At 32.5% G+C, this 10380-nt stretch overlaps 1 protein-coding gene across 2 annotated transcripts in view; it reads left to right on the top strand.

Moving 5' to 3' along the window:
* LOC106109833 overlaps nucleotides 1-10380 on the top strand; it is a 54110-nt gene that overhangs the window by 28489 nt on the left and 15241 nt on the right. The window contains exon 2 of one of the 2 annotated variants that reach the window (XM_013291458.1): nucleotides 7751-7817. The exons of the other annotated variant lie outside the window; for it this stretch is intronic. The gene's annotated coding sequence lies outside the window, so the exon portion shown is untranslated. The remainder of the gene's footprint in view (nucleotides 1-7750; nucleotides 7818-10380) is intronic. 2 annotated transcript variants of the gene reach the window in all.

The following is a 10380-nucleotide window of genomic DNA, read 5'->3' as shown; positions in this document are numbered from 1 at the left end:
AGAATATTTTGTTTTGTTTTTAGTGCATTTTGTTTTGTTTTTAGTGTATTTTGTTTGGAAGTCGGTTTTGTTTTTTTATTAAAAAGTTTTTGTTTATATCTAAGCTTTAACAGGAAAATATTTTGGTATGTCTCAGGTGCCATAGTATTCCCAGTAAACGTTTTGGACAAATATTTCTAGGAACTAGAATAAATTAATAAAAGACATAAAACGAATTATGATTTCAATGTTCATTGGTACGAGAATGATCTACTAAATTGCCATACATTTTTATTAATTGTAGAGAGAAATTTACCATTTCTAATATCAAGAAGAGGAAATACAATTACGTAATTGGTTTAATATTTTTAAATATTACATTCTTTAATTATAATTAAAATTCCATCCATTAATTAAACTTTAGTTCAAGTTAAAATCGATATATAAATCAAGATAACCGATTTAATACAAACACGCATTGGGACGTTGGCATTTGATTGCCATCATAGAAATACCGACACGGAATAGTGTCCAACGTCCGGTTTCGGAACTCCAATTAACGGAGAGACCAATTAATGCTACAAATAGGAATTGCTATGGAAAACATGAGAAATGTTGAAACGTGGAGATTGAAGTATGTCTGTAGGGTTCAAATATCGATGTCATACAAGATTTACATACCTGTCCCCTTTTTTATTTATTTATTTCTAAATTGATGTGTTTGTTTTAATACAAGAAGCTCCGACATTTGAAATCAATAAAAAATCGTAATTACACTATAATTCGTGAAATTTTGTTTTGAAATTTTGAGTTTGTGTATTTTTCTTTGCTATTAAAAATGTCTAAATTTTTTTCGTCTTAACTATTCTCTGTGATAAAACTAGGAAAAATTATGTCCACCCCTAAAAAGAGATTCAAAAACCAGCAAAGTTTTGAAAGTTATCCATGACAAAAAAGGTTGAGAGCCTCTGCTATAAATCAATACATAAATGGATTAACTATTAAATTTCATGAATAGGAATCGATAATCGTAATTAGAATCGATTTTACTTGATATATAATACCGATTACTTTCACCTTATTAAAATTTTATCGCATCGATTATTTCTTATATCGATAGAAATTCCTACCACCCGCAGCTTATTCCCACATACAAGAAAAACCTTACACCTAAAGTATCAGATATAATAAACGATATCCATAATAAAGCTTAATACCATCAAATGTAAAGATTAATTTTTTTTATTAAAGTCAATTGTTTGTTATTTTACACCAAACTAAATAACTTGTCGAAGCATGTAATTTCAAGTATAGACACGGTCTCTTAGATAACAAGTACCAACATCCTAAGATATGACCTAGATGCTAAGATAAGCTAGCGGCAACTAGCCCTACATATCTTAAATCTAGACTAAGTATAACCTAGGAACACCGCTCCAATCCCAAAAGACTAACATTATCTCTTATTTATACCATCTTGTTAGATGTTATTTCTTATCAAAAACAAGAATGAAACATGTTTGTAACAATGTTTTACGTTTTAATACAAATAAAATCTTTACTTTTTACTTCTTTTTACTTGTGGAGAATCTTTTGGAGAATCGTATGTTATTTAATTGATATAACTATTTCGCTAAAAAATCATAGAAGTATCAACTATCGCATGAAATCAAGATAAAATCAAGATTTTATTTAATGTAAGCCACGACGTTATAACAAAGAGTAAAAAATTTTTAAATATCCGTTGTAAATCTCTAACCATTCAGTCGAACAATGAAAGTAAATAAATTAATAAAACATTAACCGGTAATTGAATGATGTCAAATAAAAAAAGCACCTGTCGATTCTTACAAAGCATTTTCATCGATAATTACAACGAACAAAAGATGCAACAACACTATCTCTACAAAGGCATGAGAGCGGCGTAGTGATGTGCCGACAAACAAAAGATCGATATCGACGTGCGGGTGGTTTTCATTTTGTAAATAAATTATTTTTAATTGAAACGTCAGTCTTGCAGCCAGTCATGCGTTCATCGCGTTTACTCTCTTTTATAAAGCCGATATAATGGGAGCCTTTGATCATTTTCTACTGAAGTACATTAAAAACTAAAAGTAGAATGTTATTAGAGAAACGGGGAAGATTTAAATTTAGTCACAATTTAAATTTAACTTTTTAACAACATTAATTAATGATTTTAATGCACATGTATTTTGTTTATTATGCTTATAAATCGTGTTAATCCTGAAGTTTTTTTGTATTTTATTTTAAGAAGAAACCTTCTTATTTGTTCACATATTACGTTAAACATAAAACGTCAAAGATTTACAATACGGTCTTACGTAACATTAAAACTATGATAATCATAATTTATTCCATCACACACGTATCCAGACCTACCTCAACATATATTCACTTGAACGGTTACTTTCTACTCTCTCTCATACCAGCGTTTGAAAAGAGACCTTTCGATAAAACGAATATGGTCCAAATTCGACTGTGTATTGATCATTAATCTTTCCCAAGATCGTTATTGATGGTGCAGACAAAGTCCTCTATCTGTTGCAATTCTTGGCTATTAAACGGTCAAGGGATATTTATTTCATAGGGAAGACCATTGATTTGTTAGATAAGATTAAAATTGACATTAAAATATACTTATTGGCTATTAGCAAAACCTCTAATCAAATATGCAGTAATTACTGTCCTAACTAATTCTTGGGGTAGAAAATTTTAGACTCAAGCCTGAGCAAGTACCGGATAGAATTAAGGCGTAGTGAGTCTAGGTAACCTCAAGTGTTAGGCAGTTAATTACGCATCACCTAATGATGATCCTAAAACATAAGGACTTGGGAAGTGACAAGAACCACATTCGGAGGTGAAACTATTGGAATCACTACCATTACGACAATCTAACAGCCAAATATTAAAACGAATTTATGCCGTTATTATGAAGAGGAAAGATTTGTATGTATTGAAATAACTCAAAAACTACTTGGCCGATTTTAAAAATTCTCACTCCATTAAAAAGCTATGTTTTCAGTGAGTAACATAAGCTATATTTTATTTAGCGCGTGAAGTCGCGAGCTACAGCTAGTCGTAAATACTTCGCTGCGTAAGCTCCGCTTACAATCTGATGTACGTCATTTGTAAGGTATTTTGAGTTTAAGTGATGCTATCAAAGACGCCATTAGATTTAAATGACGTTTCAGTATTCGGCCGTAAACTATCGCATGTATGAAACCTACCCTACTAGATCATAACAGAATATCCGTGTCCTGTTTGATATCGCTATCAATAAAGTACGGCAATTGCGCAATATAGTTAATGCAGGCAGTGTACGATGAAGTGGAATATATTGGGCCAGTGAGGTTCCCACGGAGTACGGCCTTGTGTTGAACTTGTGGTACAAGGTAGGAGTTATCCGCGATTTTGATAACGAATCATTCTAGACTTTATTATTAAGAAGCTGTTTCTCGAGACTTCGTCGACGTTAAATTTAAAAATGTACCCTACGTTACTCAGCGATAACGTAGCTTTCGTATGGTGAAAGAATTTTTAAAATCGGCATAGTATTTTTTGAGTTATTTCAATACATACAAAAATACTAATCTTCCCTCTTATTTTTGATATTCATTTCATTTACTGTAATGTGTGAAAACAAGAGAATTACACTGCAACTTGTCTTGATTTATTTCATCATGTTTTAGTTCTTTGTTTTCGATCGGTTGTTTTGAATAAGCAATTATAATAGGATCCTGGAAACTATACTATTACAGGTTCAAGTAATTTGTACTCTAGTAAACTGTTATTATGAGGTGTGTACTTTAGACCACACATTTTATTGCCTCTAATCGAATAAGCAATTATGTCGGTTAACATTTATCAATGTAAAATTAAAGCCAGTGATTTAGTACAATACGTAGACGCAATCATTGCTCGATTTGTTTATAGTTTTTCCAGACATAGTAGTATGAACAAAAAACGATTAATTACTTCCGCATTTTATAGTTTGTGATGCCAATACAAATTATTGGCACGATATGTTTTGAATTTAATAGACTTTTTATACATGAATGTTTAAAAACATCGCCATTTTGATTTTGCTTACATCTAACGTGACAACTTATGTTTTCTAGATAAATATCTAATTGAAATCAAGCGAGGACACTTTTAACATCTACAAGAGATTGTTTTATTAGTATAACATTTTATTTACTATCTTTACTGAAATCATACTAATTTCAATGATTAATTATATCAATAAAATCTATGACATTAATGTTAATTGAGACGTCGTTTGTTTTAATTTTATCAGAAACATAATTTGTATCCGCCATCTTGGAATCATTCTTAATTTAAAAATCGTAACGTATCATCATTACCATAATAAAGAACATAAACAAATTACTTTATTAATCATCTATTTATTTAACGATAGTTTTGATTACAACGAAGTTCTTGGAAATATTTTTATATCCTTAAAACCAATCTGAACATTTTGAATATGTCGGAGTGGTGAGTGGTTTTCAGAATTTAATTTCGAAGGTAGATCATAGACACGGTAACTTATCCTCCATTGTGGACGTGCGCATATCGGAGATACTGAAATTACAATCCTGTAATATCAAAAATACAGCCAATCTTTCGTGAAAACTGCACAACACTATCTATCTAAAGATTTACAGAGATTCACTGATTGACTTTATACGCGGGCACAACCAATGTGCATCGCTCGAGTGTCTAATGACAACTGTTCTGTGCTCAAAAATTCAAATTACAATTATTATTTGTTAGTAACTTAAATCATTAAAAAATGAACAACGATTTCGTGCTATTCAATAAATGGTATTTACCTCTCGAAGTGCACGTGAAGGTTGCGAGTAAAGATTGTCAATATAAGAAGCAAACATTTTTGATTGCAAGGATTATCACCACAATTTACATTTCTTTACTTATTACGTGTACTAAAAGTACAGACGTTTTTTTAGAAATTCCAAATCAGTCTTGTCAACATCGTCGTCCAAAATGATTGGTAGCTGGTTCGGTTCCGACCCAATTCCGTGGCGTTGCGGAGCGCGATCCGCGGGCGGTTTATCATTGTGCACCGTTATCTAGTCTGCAGATAGACTACGCTCCGTTTAACTCCGTTGTCTTCGCAGGTGGTTAAGCCCTTGCCATTTGAGGGCATTGCCCCAAACATAAATACCTCTATTGGTGTTACAATATTCTAAAATATAAAAAGTTTTCTTTCATTGACCTAAACAATATATCACAATATGTTATTTATTACTGTATTAGCTTTCACCCGCGACTCCGTCCGCGTGGAATTAAAAAACAAAAGTGAGTAGCCTATGTGTTCTTCCCGACTGTTTTCTACATCAATGCAATCAATGCAATCGTGATTCGATCAGCCTTTTAGGATATAAACTATAAAAATATCCTTCCATCCATCCATCCATCCATTCAAACTTTCGCATTCATATTATTAGTAAGATTACTCCCTAGTGCGTTGAGAGAAACTTTAAGCTATTTTTCACATTTTTTTGTTTATAAAACTCAATAATAAATTCGATGCAACTAATGATTTACCTCTAAGTCCATACAATACTAATAAACTACTTGTTTCGTAAACAATTTACAATTAACGCAGTCAAAATGTCTACTAAAAGCGATTTCCCTGTACCATGAAACTGCTGACATCTGCAAGCCAGCTACACGGTGCGATACATGACTACCAATTAAGCGTAGACACGCCCGGTACCACTAATGACTTATTTGGACCTAAAGTATTCTGAAATACGGCGTAGGTTGGAGACATTGAATCGATTAATTAGAAGGGCATCTTACTAAGGAGAATATTGTTCTGTCAAAGGAAAATTTCGCTAGCAAAATATAATTTTATAATTAGAGCGCGCGCACAAGTTTTGACTAAACTATCGCAAAACCGTTTAGTCCTACTTTCATTCCTATGAAATTATATGGAAGTGCGCACACTACTCGATTTTTAGTTGAGCAAATAAACATTTAAATTGGCTACAAATCAATCGCACAACATTTGTGCGATAGTTTAGTTAAATTTGTGCGCTCACTCGTAACATTTTAATAGTAGTTATTAAAATAATACAAGATTTTTTTTGTTATTTTCTACTACTTCTTGATCAATGATAGAATCTATAAGTTAGATCAATTTGACCGACTTTAAACGTCATTAGATCATCCCCAACAACTTATTTCTCAAGTTACAGATACATTATAAACATTGATCTAACTGAGATCGAATCTAGCTAACTAAGCTATCTGGCACACCCACCGCTGAGTCACGAGGGAGCTGTTTGATCACTCCAAGTGGCCACCTGCGATGAACGTCTCGGACAAATTCATTTCATTTGTTACTCTAGAGATGTCAATTAAAATATCGATAAATGACAAATTAAACATAGTACTCGTAGTTAATTGGAATGTTTGTTACATATGTAGTTTAATCGGTAGATTATTTAGTATACTAAATTTAGTTTTGTACTTCACACTTCACTTATCTAAATTGGTCTCCGTAAGTAAATCTATAGAAAACATCAATAATTAGTTAAGGTTTTTGATATTTTTTTCTTTAAATTTCGCATAGTTACTATCGTTATCTATACTAATATACAGGAAAGATTTGTATTTTTGTATTTTTGTATGCATTGAAATAACTCAAAAACTACTGGGCTAATTTCATAAATTCTTTCTTCCTTAGAAAGATCATTTTTTGTGACTAACATAGGCTATGTTTTTTATTATTATTTTATTTTCACGCGGGCGAAGTCGCGAGCAACGGCTAGTATACTATAACTTTCTAACACATAAATAAATTATTTTGAGACAGCTCTCTTACAGTTATAGTTATAAACATGTATTCATGTACTGTCAATAAAACAGGACATAAAGCTATCAACACTTGATATATGGCATCTATCCAGTCTGATTAACAGCATTGCAATCGATAAATTGTAACGGACATCACTACAACTGAAACAGTTAATCTGGAAGATAATTTAACATCGACAATCTAAACTATCGATATTCTATCTAGAGCAGTGATCCCCAAAGTAGTCCAGGACACCCTAGGGTCTACGGAAAACCCGGCAATCTTGTAGAATTAATTGAAAGTAAGGGGTCGCAAGTTGTAGAAGAAAATATTTTAATGCTTCCTCTAGAAAAAGTTTGAGAATCTCTGATCTAAAGCATATCGATAACTCTTGACAACACTATTAAAAACAAAGAGTAGATACCGTTGCTGCTGGCCATCATAAAACAACCCTCCGACTGTGTTGCCAGTCGATAATTGTATTTCATGCCATTACTAACGATGGGCTAGTATCGATTTAAGGTTACTCCTGGCATTACAATTATATAGCTTTAAACTTATTTTGCAACTGTAGATAAACTATTTGAATGTATGAAAGAAAGTGTTTCGAGTCTAATAAATAAAACTATTTACTCGAAATTAATAAATTCTTGACATAAAAGCACGGATTATTCTAGCAACACCATTTCTGGTGATTTGCTGCCTTACTGACAATTTGTAATTTCCTATTTTAAGCAAGTTGTTTAAAAGATTTTAGTCAATAATAAATTCCATAACTCGATGTTCCGAGAAAACCTTAAACGCTTCTACCCTTTCTTATTATTCTATTAGTGTTGAAGGTAATGACAAGTATAATGTAAGTTAATTACCGTTCAACCCAATGTTAAGTCTCACTTGTAACAAGAACGTATTTCCTTACAGATAAACACAAGAACAAACGATTGCAGTTCAGTTAGACTACTTAGGGAGAACCTACACTGGAAATAAAGTAAGTTTCTTATTTAAGCTATTACATAAGTAATCTAATAATAATACTTTAAAACCACTCAAAACTACTAATAAGCCGACAGTAATCGATAATTAAATTATTGAAACACTAGCTGTTGGTCGCGACTTTGTCCGCGTGAAATTAAAAGTAATAATAAACATACTATGTAACTCACTGATAACGTAGCTTTTTAATGGTGTAAGATTTTTTGAAATCGGCCTAATAGTTTTTGAGTTATTCCCTCTTTATATTATTAGTATCGATAACATTTTATTTTACCTCACAAAAGACTTTTTAAATCTTTCTTTTGGTCTATAAAACACGTGCGTTTTTTAGTAACTATTAAAGGTCATCCGGCACTAAGTTATATTAAATCATCGACGGAAAACGTTTATTGTGCGTTGTACCTTAAGACGGAATCTAGTGTCGATAAGTATCGTGTAATCATCACTAACCAGAACACCTGCTCCTAACTACAGTTAGTCTGGCAGACCTCTAACGTTTTGCACTACTTCTAAACTGTTACGCTTTGGTGTTATTTTATGGTTACTTTCTGCGAAGAAAAATCAATGTTAACTAGCTGTTCCCGTGCGACTTCATCCGCATGAAATTATGAAAATTTTATTTTATAGTTTACATTTGTCAAATTATCAATTACAAATGTCAAAATGACATGACCTGATGACAACCTTGCTCACCAACTTATGGTCTCTTTCTCACATTAAGGTTTTTATCCAAAATATTTACCCGCTAAGTTTAATGGCGTTAAATACATAGCCTAAAGCGTGACGTAAGTGTAGGGCTTTTTATTATAAAAATAAATATTAAAAAATATGCTGTAATTGCAGACATCTTAGGCAACAAACAAGTATGTGTTTACGCTTTATTATGATAGTATAGAATAGAAAAAAAGTAATGTCAAAATTTTTCTCAACATTCCCTTTGTCCTTTCTTGACAGAACCAAATGTTTCAAACCAATCATATCTTTGTGTCCAAGTTATTGATACGAGGTTATCAATTAATGTAACTCTTTTAATTTCTCTTGTGTTATAACGATAGTGTAATTAAAATTAATCATTTTCTCAATGAAACGGATTCCAACGTTAACTGTTCTGAAATTGAACTATAAATATATCATTATAACTGCGCGGATTGCTGCAAAATATCGATAGATTTAATGGTTGTTGGGAAGTAACAGCATCAGTTCGGGCAGAGGGCAATGTCGATAAATCTGCGCGTTGCCGGCACATGCCTAGATCGGCGATAGTGCTAACAGGTAGGGTCGCATGCTTTGCCATTGCACGCTCGTTAGCCGGCCGGTAAGGTCGCACGGCCACTTTGTCGTACGACCTTCGGTAATATATCACTATCATTTTATAGATATGCAAAATATTAATCTTAAAAAAATATAACGAAAGTATTGTCAACACTTTTAGTGCCACAGGCCACTACGATTGTTTAAGTATCCTTGGCATTGAAAGTGTTAGAGAAATAAGGAAGAGTTTCATCATTGAATAAAATGCAAAGGAATACGATTTAAAGATGGACAGTCACATAAAATCAATTTAAAACCCCAAGATGAAACAAATGCAGTTTAAAGCATTTGAATGAGTATTGATAAAGGACCATTATCCGGGTTTAAAGGCGAGTTGCAGTTTTACGGCATTGTAAATTGTTTGATATTGCTGCCATTGTCCGACGCGAGGGCGCCTTAACTTGTCACTCTTGACATTTATAGGCTTAGATAAGCTTACCATAGTCAGCTCGAGGCGGAATTCAAAAAGCCAAATGTACTGTAGCCACTACCAGAATTTAAACTGCGACTGTTATCTGATCATATTAATTCTTTAAACTTGCATTTAACGTGCGTGTGCAGTTAAAGTGGCAGAGTACTTAATGACGTTTAGCAAGAGCAAGCTATATAGATGCAATACCACGACCACACAGACACATGAAGTGAAAGTACCATTCCAACCTGATAATTTTTAACACTTTAATATCAAGCTAAGATAATTGGCAGTCAAATCCACATTCCAATCTATACTATTATAATAAAGCGTAAACACACACTTCTTTGTTGCCTAAGATGTCAGCAATTACAGTATATTTTTGAATAATCCTTTTTTTAATAAAAATCCCTATACTTACGTCACGCTGTAGGCTATATATTTTCACGCCATTAAACTAAGAGGGTAAATATTTTGGATAAAAACCTTAATGTGCGAAAGAGACCATAATTTGCCGCCAATATCAAGGAAGCATGATTGCTAAGGTTTGTCATGTCATGTCATTTTGACATTTGCTATTGATAATTTGACAAATGTAAACAATAAAATGAAACATTCATAATTTGATGCGGATGAAGCCGCACGGGAACAGCTAGTGTTATAAATAAAGAGAATTCTAGTTTCCTAGAACATTTTATAGTTGTTCTTGAACAACCACGGTATATCCTCGTTAAAGGTCAGGTGGACTATAAAAAAGGAATTCTTTGAACTGGTTCACATTAAAACAACGCCTTTACACCTCTGGGTGTTAACTTTAGTTTTAATTGTTATGAAT

The sequence above is a fragment of the Papilio polytes genome, unplaced genomic scaffold, assembly GCF_000836215.1.
Source record: "Papilio polytes unplaced genomic scaffold, Ppol_1.0 DF821067.1, whole genome shotgun sequence".
Taxonomy (NCBI): Eukaryota; Metazoa; Arthropoda; class Insecta; order Lepidoptera; family Papilionidae; genus Papilio; species Papilio polytes.
The sequence above is the reverse complement of the archived record's forward strand: the minus strand, read 5'-3'. Positions and strand labels throughout refer to the sequence as shown.